We start from the raw sequence: 17,502 nt of genomic DNA, 5'->3' as shown, positions 1-17,502 counted from the left end.
CGGTAAAGGAGAATAACTTCCAGTTGACCCAACAGAAGTCATCTTCGTGTGCATTTGAGATAAAGCCTTGGTGTTCATGCAAATTATTATCCGAATAATAACGTTTTACGCATATGTATGATTGAATAAATGAAAACTGGGAGCAGTAAACTTCCAAACAAAGGCTCAAAGCAACTTTACTGCATAGCTATTACAGCTTGTTTTGGATATACAGATTTTCTTTAAAGAGTAAGATGCATCATTTCCTTGAAGCCTTTCTGAACACACTAGCTGGGTTTTTTGGTTTGCTTTTCTTTTGTTAGAGCTAGACAAAACTAAAAAGCATTTATTCTCAAACATCATTTTCAGAAAGTGTGTTTTAAAAACAGTGCCAACATGACAACATGAGAAAAGTTGGTCCATTTCAGGTTAAATTCGTAAGTATTTGGCATAACAGTCCTATACAAGGAGGGCTAGTGTGACTGGGCAAAGGTACATGAGGAGAGGAAAGAAGCCAGAACTTCACGCAAAACTTTCCTTTTTCCCCTCAAACCAAACAGGAACTAAAATCGAAAATTCTGAAATATGTACATAATTTCAGGCTTCTGAAAGAAGAGAATCAGCAGTGCCAGACCATGAAAGGCAGTTCTTATGCTATTTCCAGTCACTTCTAACTGAAAACTTTAGAAATGTGGGGGTGGTAGCAGTAGGAGATCACAAGAGTCTCAATTCTAACATCTCAAGCTAACCATCTTAATTTTCCACATTCTTACCTCATACAAACAATGCTCAAGCATGTTTAAGCTTGTTCAAAACTTTTCTTTTTTTTACTCAGCTTGTAGATTTATTCCTTTTTCAAAAACAACAACAACAAAAAAATCCTTGCTGCAGTACTTCCGGCTTCCCCAGATCTAGATCTTAGTCCTGCAACAAACATTATCTATGTGGATAAACGTTTAGAGTTACTCGGGTTTTATTGGAGAACGTGCCCCTTGTTTGTTAGCCCTAAGCATGATTAGGTGGTGCTCTTGACTCTGAGCAGTGTTAATAGATTATCTCGATTTTGTTTTTTAATCTGCTAAATAGACGCTTGTACGGAGGACAACCAAACATCAAAACATAAAAGTTTGCACCAGATTCTTGAACTGTTTTAAGAATTAATTTTTGCAAGTGTTTGGCCATTACCTGGATGCTCAGAAACAGCACAGACTTTGCAGATTAAATGCAGCATGGTTATTTTAAAATTCTCAAATCCATCTCTAGATTTTGTTAAATTGTTTTCACCTTCAGTGTAAAAAATCTACACCTCTTTCAGCGAGGGTGTAACTAGCATAAAGCTGTTGCCTTTTGGCTGACTTTCAGCTCCAACAGTTTTTGAATATATAAGACAGTGTCAGCAGGAGCAAATGAAAAGTAGCTCTCCTCTCCCTCCCCCCCGCCCCTCCCCAACTGCTCATCACCGATGGGGAACTCGGTCTCCCCCTCCCGTTTCCTGGGAGGGAACGGAGCTCCTCTGCCATATAATAAGGATAAGGCTTCCTGAACAGAAAAAAAAAAAAAAAAAAACTTATTCAGTTGTTTGCATTGGATTTTTTTTTTTAAAGTTGTAGCAAGAAGTCCAGGTACCTTACTCTTAAAAGTTCTTTCCAATGAAACTTTGGAAAATCATTCCTGTATGATGTAGCTAACTTCAATGCTAACTAAAAAAAGTGCATTAATTTGCAGCTCAAAATGCAAAATGAAGAATATTTACCTCTGCAAAACATACTTTAAAGACTGCATTTCAAACTAGTTGCTTTGACTACCACAACACTCTTAGAGACATCTACTTAAAAACGTCATCATCCTGCCACCGTGTGCCAACATGAGGTACTGCTTGCATAGTCTATATATTTAATACTGAAATTATGACTCAGTTTTAAAATATCGACATTTCTATTACAAGAAAATACGTTACAATATAAACATCAGTTATTAATCATTATTAATATGCTCTTGTGCTGAATGAGAATGATTAATGCATATTTATAAAAACATGATGAATGACTGTTACTATTTCTTTTATTTCAGGACCAGCGCTGTAGTATCAGGCAGTGGGGAAGCCCACAGCTAAACTGATGATATTGGTAACACTAACTATTTGAGGAAACACTAGTATGTCCAGTCTGCTTGGGCTTGCTTCCTCTGTCCTAATCTTATTAAATTCCAGACTGTACAGGAAAATCACTTATTTTGCACCTCATTACTACACCAAATCAGATGTAAGAATTAGGTATGTTGCATCAGATTATCCAGTCTCAGCAAGCTGCGTGGGGCACAATGTGCAAAATGGAGAAAAAGTAGCTTTGTGCTCTGTCCAGGCTACGGAAACTAAATCTCTTTCAAGGTCTGGGTACATGCCCCAGCTAGCTATCAGAGCACTTCCTGGGCACAACACCAACCTCTCCCTCCTCCTTCCACAGGAAGATCTCCAGGCACATGTCCTCAAATTGCAGTAAGTAAGCAGAGACGCAACATTTTCATCCTTTTGCACCACTAACAGCCACAAGACTTTACCTGTTTAAAATAACAACCCTTCAACTTCTATTCCAGCCTCTAGGTTGAAACAGCAATCAAAAGTCATTCAGTGGCTTCTCTTCTGGTCCACTTCTTTATCACTGTGTTGAGTTCACATCATGCTTCTAATTCCCTTGCTGACAGATGCCAGTCTGCTGTATCAATGTGCAGCTGCAAGACAGACAATACGTTGTCAGCTGGCCAAGATGAAGGCAAAGTCACACAGCACTCATCTGTAGTCCTGAGTCACTAACTAAATCAGTTCAACCACCTAAATTAAAAAAAAAAATCGTAATGACTGCATTAGCTCAGGCGTCTCATGAAGCATTCACAATTTTCAAAAAATCTGGAACTCAGAAAGTATGATCAAAAGTAAATCAATGAAACTCCATAGGCAGATGTTACAGGTGAAGCAAAGCATTCACTAAGAAGTTATTTAAAAACTCCGAGAGGACCTGAAATATCCCTCCTTTAAACTGAGTCAGGCTATAACTGTTACCTATCCAGTTACAGTTAACATAACTCACAAAAAGGTAGTTATGCTGCCTCCAGAGCAGAGCAACTCAATATTGTCTGGGCTGACAAAATGTTTTACAGTCTGTTGCCATCCTGTCATTGCACATACTTAGCTCCTTCCAGTGGCAGCCAGCCATTGGCAAACTTTCTGTACGGGTTCTCTGTATAAAGCTACTTGTAACTATGATCCTACTAGATTATACTGCAACTTCAAAAGCCGTTCCTTTTCTTCATTTAATCTTCTACCCTATCTCCTTCTATGATGAGAAATGAGATTAAAGATGCCACTAAAGCTAGTGCCGTCAGAGGCAATCAGTGTGTCTAGCCCTCTTTCTTTCTTTGATAAATAGTGATAGATTTTGGCGTCTCTGCTCTGACAGTGAAGACCTAATTCTGCAAATCGTTACTGACGTAAATAGTCCAATTGATTGCAACGGGAGTTACTTCCACGGGTTTGCAGGACGCCCTCCCTCTGTTATGCGCGTGCTGTAGCTGTTACTCAGCCACTTGAGTAGGTGATGAAAAATGATGCAATTAGACTTTCAAGAAAAAAAAATCCAATGCATTTAGCAGGCTATTGGCTGCATGTCTCCTCTGCAAGGGGTAATAATTCAGTCTTCAAAGCATTTTACTTCAAACATCTTATCTCTTTATGTTTTACCTCAAACAAGTCTAAACTCTTGGTAAGGTTAAAAACAAAGCCTGTACTAAGGCCCATCCTTCTGGGCCTATGCTAACAGGATCTGACAGGCTATTAGCCCTCTTGTTTAATTTGTGGCATCATCGGCAGCGGACGCACCTAAATCTCCCTAATCTCGAAACAGTACCACACATAGCTAACTCACTCAGCGTTGCTTCCTGCCACAGGTTATTGCATTTACACATCGTGTGCTTTTCCCCTGCCATGCTGCTCATTCTGGAACTGAAGCTGTCATCTGTGATGAGCTTTTCCACTGCCTTACAGCACAGGAGGGTTCTCCCCTACCTCGGACCATCTTTCGATGTCATTTGAGGAATCACATTTTCTATATTCTTAATGTGTTGCAGCACAGAATAACTTGATACCATGACAAAGGAATAATAGCACCTTCAAGGCACAGAGGAGAGGAAAAAAGGCAGCCTGTCACTCATGTCCCGGTCTGCCACACAGGCCTTTGCTGCTCGTGGGGCAAGCAATGACTGGGTGAGTGACCACATCCTCTCTGCTGCAGTATATTTGTGTCCATTTTGGTAAGAAATTGGTACTAAAGCAAAAATGACTCACTGGGCTGTTACACAATCAGCAGCTGTGTTCAGAGTCACCAATATATCTGAGTCACGACTTGATTATAGTGCTGAGAACAAGGTAGGTGGTAAAGAGAGAACTCTTACAGGTTAGAAAAATAGGACCAGCAGCGATCTCAAGAGGTCGTCTAGGCTAGTCCCTTCCTTGCCCAAAGCAGGACTGGTTACACAGATAACAGTCTTCAGATCTCCGTCCACCCTAGCAGTTGTTTGTCAAGCTCATTCTCAAAAAACCCCACTAGCGATGGGAACTCTGCATCATCTCCAAAAAAATCTATTGAGTGCTTCACTGTTCTTACTTTCTGACTTCTGGCAATTCTTTTGTACTGCCTGAAAAGGATCTGTAACTTTAGGTTTATCCTATTCTCTGTTTTCTGCTTTGGTATATTTCATTTATACAGTTTCATTTATAAAACGTTTGGCACAGCCCCTTATTTTAAGGCATTTCAGGGATCCATTTCTATTCTCAGCAAGTCTCGATCAAACTCATTGAATTCAGCAGACCTGCTCTCTCAGCGCCTGTGACTGGAGACCCTTACAGCCTTAGCTCAGTCCCTGGCTACGTACTGAGCTATTCCAGTAAGATTTCTTCCAGATGCACCGGTTACAGAGAGGCTAGCTCTAAGCAGGCTCAACATGTGCCATTTTATATCAGTTGGCCTTGAGGCAATAGCCCTCACTTATTCAGCAGTATAGACCTAGCCAGATAAGGCTGTGAATATAGTCCTTGCCCTTGCTGAAACAAATTCACAAGCAAATTGTGCTGCTCCCAACACACAAGCTAGAGGCCCACTAACAGAAGGAATTACCCACGTTCTCTCAAACTTCTCATCACACAACCAAAAGAAGAAAACACAAACACACCTGGACACACCACATAAAACCTGTCCTTAAATAGATGCCAAAGAGATCCAGTCAGCAAAAGCCACTCAAACATATCTAGCTGGAGCCAATGTACCGGACCCAGCACAACCTGGTTTCAGGCCAAGACATGGCAGAAAAGCCATTCTCAACCTTCCCTGTCTCTGAGAGCATTTAGTACTGCTGACCATAGAGCATCAGTGCTTGAATGAGGTGGCAGAGGCCTCAGGAAGTATGCTAAAATAAAGCCAGTTTAGGAATGGAAGGAGCTGAAGTCCTCCTCAAAGAGGTCTGCCTAGAGAGTTGCGGGGGGAAGTCACAGCTTCATCAGTAGACCCAAACCATCCTCTGCAGTCGCACACAGTATCTATATTTCAGAAGAAATAGTGAGGCTATATGAATCCAAGCACCACTATTTGCAAACTCTCCCTCTCCTTCACCACATACAACAATGCTTTCCATCCGGTTGGTCCAGAGCTTGGAAAAGATCAACTCATAGGTGACTGACAGCTAGTTAAATACGAGGAAGATTATCTTAGCTAGTGGAGAGAAGCACAATGGGAAGTTTGCAGCTACTCAGAAAGCCCTTTTGGCTGAAGGTAACTGACTTACAATAGAAGGGACTTTTCTAAGAATATACACTCCTGAAAAGACAATGCAAAATTCTCACCCTCCCATCCATAATGTTTTCTGCCACATCCCCAAAGAAAGAACACCTCATCCTCTGCATCAGTAGATGCTGACCTGGCCTTAATAAATGCCCTTGGGTCCTGCTCTCTGAACTACTGCAGGGCACTATTATTATGGGAAATAAAACTTTCTGACTGCAAACTTAAAAAAAAAAACAAAAACAAAAACTGGAGTTTAATTGGAGAACATTAACCCATCCCAGTAAAAACACCTGTAACCTTTACTTTTCTGCTGAAGACTACTAACGAATGGAAAAAAAATCCCACTGGCGTGATCCAAGATTGAGAAAATAGTTTGAAGGGAATTTTTGTTTCTATTTTGCTGGAAATTCTCAAATCTCTTTCAGGAAACCAGCTTTAGCTCCGTAACTTCTCCCCAGCCCACAGACAGCTGCTTCAACCCCAAATGTCCAAGTCCTCCCAGTCAGCCTCGCAGGCAGGCAGCGTGGGGCATCTTTTATCAATACCAAAATGCTCTTACTACAGGAACACCAAAATAGAGCTGATGAAAAACCTTCAAATATTTGGATTTTCATCCTGAATAATAACACAGAAAAAGCACCCCTCCCCCCAAAAAACTCAGAATTTGAGCTGAAATGTTAAGCTACTATTTCACAATAGACGCAATTAGTGCTGCTCTGGAATCCATGCTAACATTTGTTGCTTTTAGGAAAATGATAGATCAAACTTTGTTGTAATTTATTTTGTACTCCAGAGGTATGCCATTTTATGAGACAATATACATCAGCTTTATTTAAATCACCTTCACAATTTCTCCTTGAAGCTAAAATTCAATGGGGGGGGGGAGACACGGAGGGGGAAACAGCCTTAGTTCTACAGCAAATCATTAACATTTCTCATTAAATTGACCAAGGGCAAAAAAAAATTACTATGACCTTTATGTATGAAATTCTCAAACTTTTTAACACTGGCATCAGCCTCCAATTCTCTGCAGCTGACTGAACAAGTGTACCCCCATCTTCTGACCTGCTATTTAACTCTTATTTGATTCTCTACTGATTCTGTGCTATTTCTCCCCTCTCAACACTACTAAGAAATTTGAGACCTTCCTTTCTGGTATAAAATTTAAACACTCTTCTGTTGTTGCTCTCGTTGAGGCTGATGCATGCTGACTGCTACTCTTTGTTTCAGTCCTCACAGTTGTTCACATTGCTTTAGGCTGCTAAATTAGAAAACATTAATTTGGGCAGCCTGGTTAATGACAGTTTTGCTGTCTGTTAACTACAGTTTTACTCCTCTGTTTAATGGAGTTAAGGCAGTTTTTTCTCATATTGGCTAACATGAAACTTTTATACCTCTAGAGGATAAGACAAGCAAATGAAAATTGCCATAGGCCAAGAGTTTCATTGAAGTTAGAATTGGAAAAGGCCTGTCGGACCGAATTAACCACTTGATATGTACTGGACTACTGGATTTCTGCCCCAGCAGTCAGCAAATCAAATACCAGGAAGCAATTTTATTGGATTGCAGATTCGGCTTCTAGCTGCTGCTCCACAATTGGGCCTCTGGGCAGTTTGAGCATCATTCCTGCACACAGCAGGTTTGCAGCCATGAGTTTAACCATCTGCCTCTTATTGCAGCTTCCACGCCGAGCAGTGGCAGGGGTGAATATACCTCTCAGATGGACTCCACCAAGAGTCAAAGTTCTCCACAAATGCTGAACCTATTATTTTGGGTTAGAAGTGCAGTATTGTGAAAGCAAATTGACAGAATTAATCCCATAGCACTTCACAGTTTTTGCATTCCTCATTTTTTATTCATCATTTTGAGTACAACCCACATTTGAGACACAGCTGGTTAGGAAGCAGATAGAGAAGACAATACTGGCAGCAAGTGAGTTCTCAAGAATCACGGACAGTTGTGCCAAATGCCCACAAACTGCAAAGCCAGGAATCTTCTTGGTGACAGGGCGTTTATTCCCTGCAGCTATGGACTAGATATACCTGAAATTGTCTCTGCACTCCGCAAGAAAAGAGGATGCACATTTGAATGACTGTTTAGGTATGAGACTTTTTATTCATCTCCACTGAAACTAAAGTAATTTTAAAGGGAACATAGAGTTCCCTCTGCAACCCACAGACTGTGAGCGAATAATAAAACACTGCTGACGCTTTCTTTGGTTTATGTAACAGGCACTCTAGACAATAAAACTGATCTATCATTACACACACAAGGTTTAGTAACAAGCTTACTTTCAGTGGTGATACCTAGAAAATCTCAGCAATCAGACAAGCTGGAAACTGTGGTGACCATTCACCATTAAAAGTTCACTTAACAGTTACCCTACCTGTTCTCCCCATCACAATCCACCTGTTAGTTTCATCCACCTGCTTCACCCTCCCTTAAACCCAGATCATATGGAGCTTTTGGCAAGGCCTGTTGTACCCTTATGTGGCACACCAGGGCCTTGACTAAATCCTGCTGCAAAAGAGGCAGGAAATCATTCATATGGAGACAGCCTTAAACTCTGTGTCAGCAATGAAAATACAACACACAGAGAAAGCCAGTGACTTTAAGGAAAAAAAAAAAAAAGAAAAAAGGGCTCTAAGCAAAGAAAAAAAGATCTCATTTATGCATTTACATACCTGTAAGAAGTGAGAGAAATCAGCTCTACTGATTTGTGTAATATGTTTATCATCTAGAAGAAGTGATGCTGTACTTACATAGAAGGAATTCAACAGGAAAAACACTGCACCAGCGCACTGTATGCTGCCCAGGAATACACTGTTCAGAGAACACCAACCGTGCAGCTTCACCAAGGAGGAACGTGGTCTGTTGCGGCACCAGTATCTTACTGACCACTACTACCTTAGCATCGCTGGCATTTAGCGCATAACCCAGCTACAGTGCAAAATCACTACTGAGCGTTAAGAAAATATAGAGAAATTACTGATTCTGTGAAAACCCTGTTTCCCAGCTGCTCCTCAAGATTTATTACAAATCTAGATACTCCTGTTGCTGGGACTACTTCTGTTACAGTATTTGATATAAAGAATAATTTATCAAAATATAATACGCATACATGAACTCAGTTGTCTAAATCAGCATTTACTGAACGTTATCCTTTGTTGTGCTAATGGAGGAGGGTTTTTTTTTTTTTTGGCTTTCTTCTATTTTCATTGTCAAGTCACTCAAATAACTAAGACAGATACAGCAGCCATTTACACAGAACTAAGTTGCACAGCAGTATGTGTCAAGATGCAAAGAAGCATATCTAGTGATAGCTGCAAGGGGAATTTCTGTAGGCTGAATGCAATTAGTGAAGTAGAAATATAACCAGAATTCAAGCAGTAATGCCACAGTATCTTTGCCATTTATAACGACCCATTTTACAATTCATGGTCGTAAGGGCAGCAGCTCCAAAGATACAACAGCACTGATACTGGAGAAACCATCCCCTGGCACTTCCCAGCCTCTGTTTGTGCCTGCAGTACTTTTCCCACACGGGTGAGCAGCAGGTCCACAGAGCCTCTACATGGAGTTTGGATATGTCTGTTCCTCTGTCCTTCATAGCGCACAAATAGTTTCACCACTACTGCCTCCATGACAAGCTATAAAAAGCTTTAGCGGTCATCCAAAGTGATATTCTGTCTGTGCCTGTTAGAAAGGTGGTGAACAGAAGTAGTAGTCCAGGTGACTTTCAGTACTTTTTGGCTGTGATATCTGGCGTTGTTTCACCCTAGCCCTTAAAGCTGTGCCTTCAGCACGGAAAAGTGTTGAGTTTTGTTCTGACACTAGGATAGTTACTGTGCGTTAGTTAGATTGCCACTTTTGGCCTAGCGGAGCCAAAAATGCTACACTCTGCCAGGTTGATAGATAATTTCAGCACAAGGGAGAGGGAGGTATTCACTCTGCCCAGTTTTAGGCCTGAGAGAAAGGTAACTAATTAAGGAAGCTGGGCTTCCCATAGTGCCAATAGAGACAGACCTTTCCAGAACATAGTTCACAAAAGGAGATTTTAAGTGCTTAACATTGCATATGTACCTGACAGTGGATCTCTTTGTAGAAAAAAAAACTGTAGTATTTCAACTTCACTAGTATCTGTGTGTTCACTTGTCAGTCTGAGGTAACACTGGCTTTTCATGGGAAGGAAAACAATACCCTTATTATAGCAAGCCCTTATTATAGCAGCATCCCTCATTTGCTGTATGCACCCCATTGCCCTAACATCTGTTCTTGCACTCCAAGAAAAGTCCAGTCTGCCTTTTGTCCACTCATACAGTCTCCACTGCAGTACTTGAACTCACATCCTCCACTGTTCAAAACCGTGTATACAGGATGAATATCCAAAGCTATAATCTTGGCATGCCCTAGAGCAGTTCAGGGATGACAAATATAACTTTTGATCACACTCTGCTCATGTGGAAAAGTTAGAACAGCTGCTCCTACTTCAACTCTCACAGGCAGAGGGAGTTAAATTACCTACAATAGATACAGCCAGCCTCACCCAGATCTCACACAGCAATGTGCACTATGCTGATGTGGCCTGCCCCCCCTCCAGACACAAGGGTTGCCTGGGGGTATCTGGAAGACAAGGTATGAAGTTGTCCTCTGTAGCGCTTACATTAGAGGAACCCCTCTCCCCCCTCACTCCCTGGCCCTTCAGAGCCAGAACCAAGGTTTCTAGAGCATCTTCATGCTGTTTTTATCTATCTCAAAGGCTTAAAGATAAGATGAAAACGTTACCCAAGGAGTTTACTGACCATAAAAATCCTAAGGACGGAACACAGTGAAAGGAAATATCTGCTACAACCATTACAAAATATGGCTTACACAGGTGGCTGAAGAGAGAGAAAAAAAAAGCACATTCATCTCAAAAGAGCTATATACAGTTTGATTACATTCCCTCAATTTCCATGACAAATCTGCAGGTCCTACTTGGTCAACTATAAATCTGCATCTGTGTGACAACAATAGATAAATTCCAGAGGCAGGACAAAAGAAGTTAACGTTCTTTCTCATAAAGTCACCATTTTTAATAGTATATGTGGGATGTATTTTTTTTCCCCTAGAAAAGTAATTTCTTCTGTTAGCAAGATTATATGGAGATAAGCTTTTGGAATATATACTATAGCATATATCCATTTTCTGATTTCTGTTTACCATTTTTGCCCCAGCCATTATCTGAGCAGTCTGCAGAAACATCACAGGATTTACGTAGGCAGCAACCCTCAGATAATAAAAAATGATTTGCTATATAGGAACAGAAAAAAAAACTGACAAAGGAAGTAGGAAGAACTCTATGGAAAAAATTCAAACAACAGTTCCTAGAAAAAAAGCAAATTTTAAAAGAAAAATAATAGTATTCTGCTAGCAAAAAAAAAGGACAAAGTTTCTAGGGAAAAAGAGAAATGAATTATATAATCTAAGTCCTCAAGAAATGATTAATCATTAATCAAGAGCTGGAGAATAAAGATGGAAAAAAACTAGGAGGTCATCTAACTTATTGCCCTGATATCCCAGTACTTCAAATTGTCTCCAACCGCTCTTTCAGCCCCAAAACTGCCTGAAATGTACTTGTAAGACTTTCTCTTCTACAGACATTCATGGAACTCTCGTGAAAAGGATCAAAAATATTTTCTAAGCTAAGTGGAAGATTTTATTCTAGCTGAGATTTTACTTAATGTGGAATATCTTCCGAAAAGGAGGTCAGAATGAGTGATTAAGCAAACAATACTTTATTCCCATTTTACACCCTAATTGTAATATTATTGTACTAATTACTGTCAATTCATATGATACAGCATAGACTGTTAGACCTTCAGCTTCTTGTTTCTGTTGTTCCACAAGAAACATGTCTATCTTATACAGTTCCCATTTTTCCCTATTTCTCTGAGCTGACAGTGGTAGCTATACCCGTAAAAATGAACAGAAATAGAATTCTTAGAAACGCCAGCCAGGTATTGCTTCAACACATTTCTCTAGCCTTCAGTGTTAAGCATCATGTATTATAAATCTTCTTTTTCCCCTCCGTGGACTGTAAAACTAGTTTGAAAGCAAACCTTGAAATGTTGCTTACTTCCTCCCACTGACAAATTTAATTTACTATCTCTTTCTGGAAACAACAAATGCACATTAAAGTTCTGAAACAACGGCCACTGCAGAGAAAAAAGAATCAATGACAAAATAATTCTCATTGACAGCCTCCTATCCATTCTAATTCTCTGCTCATTTTATACCTGTTTTTCCATTTTGTCGAGATTAATATTTGGAAAATAACTTTAAACTTTAATCCCACAAAAATATATAGGCAGAACTAACTATTCTCAAATATGCAGCTACTCTGTCACAGGAGATAGTAACGACTGGCTTAAAACATGGCACTGTCCATATTTATTCATGCATCAGAAAAGAGAATGTAGCTGCATAAATACCTTAGTTAACAATATGAATCAGCAGAGACACGGAATTTAAAAATATACGCACAATCTTGAGGGGAAAGTATTCTTTTGATTTGCCCATTTTTGTTTTTTCCTACTCTTTAATCAAAAAATGCATTCCAAAGATATAATCATGGAAACACTTGCAAAATGTTTAATTTCGGTTGCGTGGCTTGTCCCATTGATTAGTTAACTCAGCTGTGTGTATGAATATGCACAATAAGAAATCCATCTCACCCAGTTCTCAGCGTACCGTTCTCTCAGGGTACATATAGGTCTTGATACTCAGATGGGATGAAGACAAGTCCAGTGCAGCTTAAAGCAAGCACATTCCCACTTAAGTTAGAGAAGAAAAACACTTTTTCTCATCCGAGTAAAAGCTATTCTGAAAAATGCGCTTTACCTGTATTCCTGTCTTGGTCCCCAAAGTGTTATCCTACAGAATGAGAAAAGAAACCATCACATTCCCCATCTCTGTGTGTATCCTAAGTTGATCTATAAACCACAAGCCACGAGGAAAAGGTATAATGCTGCTCCACCTGAAAAGTTCCTTTACAGACTGGAACTGCTTTTACAAGCTGTATGGTATTTTGTTTAAAAAGACTGGACCAGAACAATCAGATTAAAAAAGAATACATCTATACCTAACATTTTGGTTCCCGAAATGCCAGAAAGCAATGAGCTGTAACAGTGTTTTTCACCCTGCAGCGTCCACAGACTATTCTAAAGGATGCATAAATCCTACTTAACCAAGATAAAGTAATTTAGCTTAAATTCATTACATGGAGGTCCAAACATTTTCAATCTAAAAAAAAAAAAATCAAAAGACTGAAAATTACTCCTCTGAAAGCCTCCATGAAACACTTTATCAATTATAGATTCAGAGTTTCAGAGAAATGGTGGATGTTTGAACTGCTGCAAGAAAAAAAACTTGATGTTTTGACTTTGATCAGTCTTCCTAAAGTCAAATCAATGTCCACATATGAACATTTCTTTCCTCTTAATTTGCTTAACTTACACTGATGCAGACACATATTCCTTCCTCATTGAGCTGCCTAACCCCCAGTCTGCTTAAATCAGTCTTGAGTTTCCCTTAAGCCTTCCTGATTTAGATTCCTAATGGGTTATTCTAAGATAGGACAAAAGAAGTTATTACGTTCCTTGTCCTTATTTGTTCCTTGGATGGTGACCATTACGTAGCGATACTGAGAAGACTATGTAATATCAGATCGCTTTGTTCCATAGGCAGAAATAATAAGCAGAAAAAAATAAATCAGACAATCTTTGTGTTTGCTTCTACTCCTGCATTGTCAAGAATTTATAGAATCTGTTATGAACGTTCAAGCTTTTACCTGTGCAGAATATTAAGAAGTATTTGTATTGCATTAATGCTCAGAGCTACTCTTTCCTCGTCCTGAAAAGATAATTCTTCTTGGATATTTATAGGTATTCCAGCGTCTGAGTGACAGTACAGTTGAGGCGGATATTAGAACCTAGATACCTTTTAAGATCTAAGTCTTGGGCTGTTAGTACTTCATATACAAAACAAGAAAATCTACCAAGGACACTGGATATTTTCTTAATTGGAATTCTGACTTTTCAAAACTTTTTTTAGTTAGTGCCAGCAAGATGGAAACACTTTTAATATCCAGCTGCACTCATTTACAAAGCTATGCTTCCTCCCAGCCATTTGGTATATCCACACTGAGAAGTACTCACAGGTATTTGAAATTTAAAAGCACCCAAAGCAATCCAAAACAAGATGGAGATGGTACTTTGCTTCGCTGCTCCTTGCCAGGCTTCTCCACCCTTGATGTTTCCTAAGAATACTGTAAAAGCCTCTCTGCTGAAATTCACATTGGCTGGAGAATGCAGACACCTAAAGCTGTACTTGCTGGCATCTCCCAGCTGAACAGGAGAGATCCAGAGCAGGAAAAAAAAAACCCTTAAGGTTGTATCCTGAAGTTAAAGTACAAGGAAAAGTAGAAGGAAACAAACAAAAAGAGTAGGAACCAAAGTTACAAACCTAAAGACTAAGCTTGAGCAAAGGTTAAATCATTGACACTGAGAAAATGTGAAGTGTCCAAAGCAGGGCATTCAGTGTATGAAAATATTCATTGACAAAGATTTTTGAGGGAATAAGATTCATAAGTTTGAAATTAACACTTGATGCACTAGTTCAAAACACAATGAAAGTTATCTCATTCCTTTAGAAGTCAGGGACTTAAGCCATACGTAAAAGCAAGATAATGAAAACTCTTGATATTGAATTAACCTACACCAATGTGAATAGCAAGTGCTGAAAGTGACCTAATAAATGAAGCAGGTAATATTGTTGGTTTCACTGAGAAAGGCTTTCTACTCTCCAAAACTTTTAGGAGAGAAATCTACAGTTACGATTAAAATATACATATATATATATATATATATATATATATATATATACACACACAAAATATATATATATATACACACACACACACACACACCCAAACCAAACCTATGTCTGTAAGTGAACACCGACTGTGGATTTGGATGCAATATCACCTTACCAATGGACAGAAAAACCAACTGTAGTTTGAAAAAAAGCCAACAAAGCTGACAGTGACAAAGGCTATATCTGTACTAGTAAATCAAACAGTGCCAGGAAATGTTCTATATATTTAACTGTTAGAAAAGTCCCTAACATTACTTTGGCCTAGGTCAACTAGCGCCTTCACAAACAACTTAAAGGCACATTTCAGGAGTTACCTCACATCATGGCTATTCCCTGCAGGAAGTTTGGATGCAACCACCCTTTTCTGGGAGGCCAAAATAGTTTAACAGTTGGACATAGGTTATTCTGTGCCAATTGGTCTCAGTGAGGGAGAACATTCCCAGACATGTTTAATTTATGAATACTGACATAGCCAAGTGTTACAGGTTGCAGGCACCTTCAGCCAAAATTATTACAAGACTGTGACCTGCAGGGTTTTAGCAGTGGTTGATAAACAATAGCAGCATGTGAACTAATAAGCTATCGAAGCAGGATTCCTGAGTCTATAGAGTTTTGCCTCCTGCAGAAACAATTTCCTTGGCACACACTGCAACTTTTTATTTTGTCAGTTCAGTTACTTAAAAGGGAAAAGACTAAGATTGTATTGGTGGGGATAGAGGAGGAAAAGAAAAAGTCTTCTAACGATCAGAAAGAGAGAGCTAGTACCTACCACATGTAAGAAAAGCATTCTAGTCCTCTTGAAAGTGATTACAAAAGTGTAGTTTTTGTTAAATAATTATTTTCCTGTCCCCATTACATCCAAGAGTTTGTGTTCCACATACGTTAAGCTCTTTGGCAATTTCTATCCCCAAGTGAATGCAAAGTCTGAGTACGCAAAAACAGCTGGTTGCCAAGCCAGCAATCCATATGCAGCAGCAAAGTTTCGGGACAGCTTGCTGCATTAGGGACACAGGCCTATTTATAGTAGAGCCTACTGAAACTTAGTAGCACAATGCATTTACTTAGAACATTAAAGAGTTCCAGCTTATGATGATGGCCGGGGCTAGTATTTCCTTTTGGCTCGCTCAAGGCCTTCAAAAGTGCCTCATTTAAAGAAAAAGGCAGGGTTCAGGAACGTAGGTAGAAATTAGGCTGAATCAACCTAGATCAAAGAGGATAAACGACCAGTTCTAATTCCTGTTGCACACTTACCCTGAGCAGTCATAAAGTGAGCTAAGTAACATAATTTCACGTCTTAGGCTTGATGATTTTTATGGTTTTAATGGTTTATTATTCTTTGGATCTTGAAGCTCTAGACAGCAAGATTCCTTTAATCAGACATGGGTTATGTCTCAAATACATCCAAGCCAAGTCACCACAGGCTCCTTCCATAGCTCTGGAGAGACTAGAGAGCTAGTCAGTAAATACTGGGAACCAAAACAACCAGAGACCTAAAGTTCACTGAGTTGAATCCTCCGCTCTCCTCAGAGTAACTGGGTTGAGTGTCTTTGCAGTGAACATTCACGGAAGGCATAGACATAGACACACATGCATGAATGCAACTGAGCTCAGTACAGCCAGTCAGACGGTAGAGCATGCTTTGCGCTGCCCAAAAATAACATAAGGGTTAGGCAGATCCCCTCATAGCACAAAGACGTTTTAACAGTTATTAATCTACTGGCTAACCAGCCACCAGAAAGGGTATCTGACCAGGAGACCCTATACTCCTAACACCTTCGGGTTGTCCTGTTGCCAGTGAAGGCACTATAAAATGCTGCAACCTAAAGTAGTTTCAGGCACTTGGAAAACAAAAATATTCATAGCTTTATAAAGGACACATGTTTCACATAAGAGATTTCTCACATCTGAACACAAAAACATTCTCTTTTAGGCACGAGAGTTTACAACGTAATACTACATATGTGCTCTTGTAACACCGCAACTGTGGATATGACCTCCCCAAAAAGCTGAGCCACCTTATTTTCCACTGACTGCAGAGAGAGTTGAAACTACTATTCCGTGGCAGGCATCACTACCTCAGGCTGGTCACTCAGGTGCTATCACGGCATGTATAGAAAATTCAGAAAAGGGCTGCAGAAGTAAGGTAATACAGGACTATGTCTGCAGTTAACAATAAATACATCTTCTGCACGTGGACATGCATCATAACTTTTAATTGCAGGATGGGCACGGAAGTCAGGTAGGCTGGGGCAGCTTTTTCTGTTTTCCTTCACATTCCTGTGGCACAGCCTTCCGATTTAAGAATATGAGAGCTGATAGTGCTTCTCAATATGCATGCATTCTGCTTTACACATGGCTGAAATTATTCATTATGTGCTTCCTGTGTCACAGCCAAAGCTCTGAATACTTTAGTTTGCAAAAAGTCAACAACAAAAAAAAGTAGAAGCAAGAAGCTCCAAGCCATCTGAAACATACAGTGCCTATAAAATCTGCTTGTGGGCTGTCACCTGGGAAGACTGCAAAACACTGTAAGGGAACACAAGTTAGAGAAGGCAGACGTCTTAACAGCCACTAATTGGAATCTAATTACTCTTTCCATTGCCTTTACTCACCACCCAGTCCCCAAGCCAGCTACTGACGGACATCAGCTGTCCATGTGGCATATTCATCTAGCACCAACTGTATCGAGCGTGAAATCAAACGAGACGCTGTTACACCAACATTAGCAACACGCCTCTCAAACTCTCTGCCGGATAGAAGAGGCGTGCTGAGTATTTCA

The 17,502-nt window shown here is 39.8% G+C and overlaps 1 protein-coding gene across 1 annotated transcript in view; it reads right to left on the bottom strand.

Moving 5' to 3' along the window:
* TMEM64 (transmembrane protein 64) overlaps positions 1–17,502 on the bottom strand; it is a 58,778-nt gene that overhangs the window by 16,656 nt on the left and 24,620 nt on the right. Inside the window, exon 5 of the mRNA XM_068933081.1 lies at positions 2,536–2,706. The gene's annotated coding sequence lies outside the window, so the exon portion shown is untranslated. The remainder of the gene's footprint in view (positions 1–2,535; positions 2,707–17,502) is intronic.

The sequence above is a fragment of the Struthio camelus genome, chromosome 2, assembly GCF_040807025.1.
Source record: "Struthio camelus isolate bStrCam1 chromosome 2, bStrCam1.hap1, whole genome shotgun sequence".
NCBI classification, from domain to species: Eukaryota; Metazoa; Chordata; class Aves; order Struthioniformes; family Struthionidae; genus Struthio; species Struthio camelus.
Note: the sequence above shows the minus strand (reverse complement) of the source record. Positions and strands in the feature narration are given on the sequence as shown.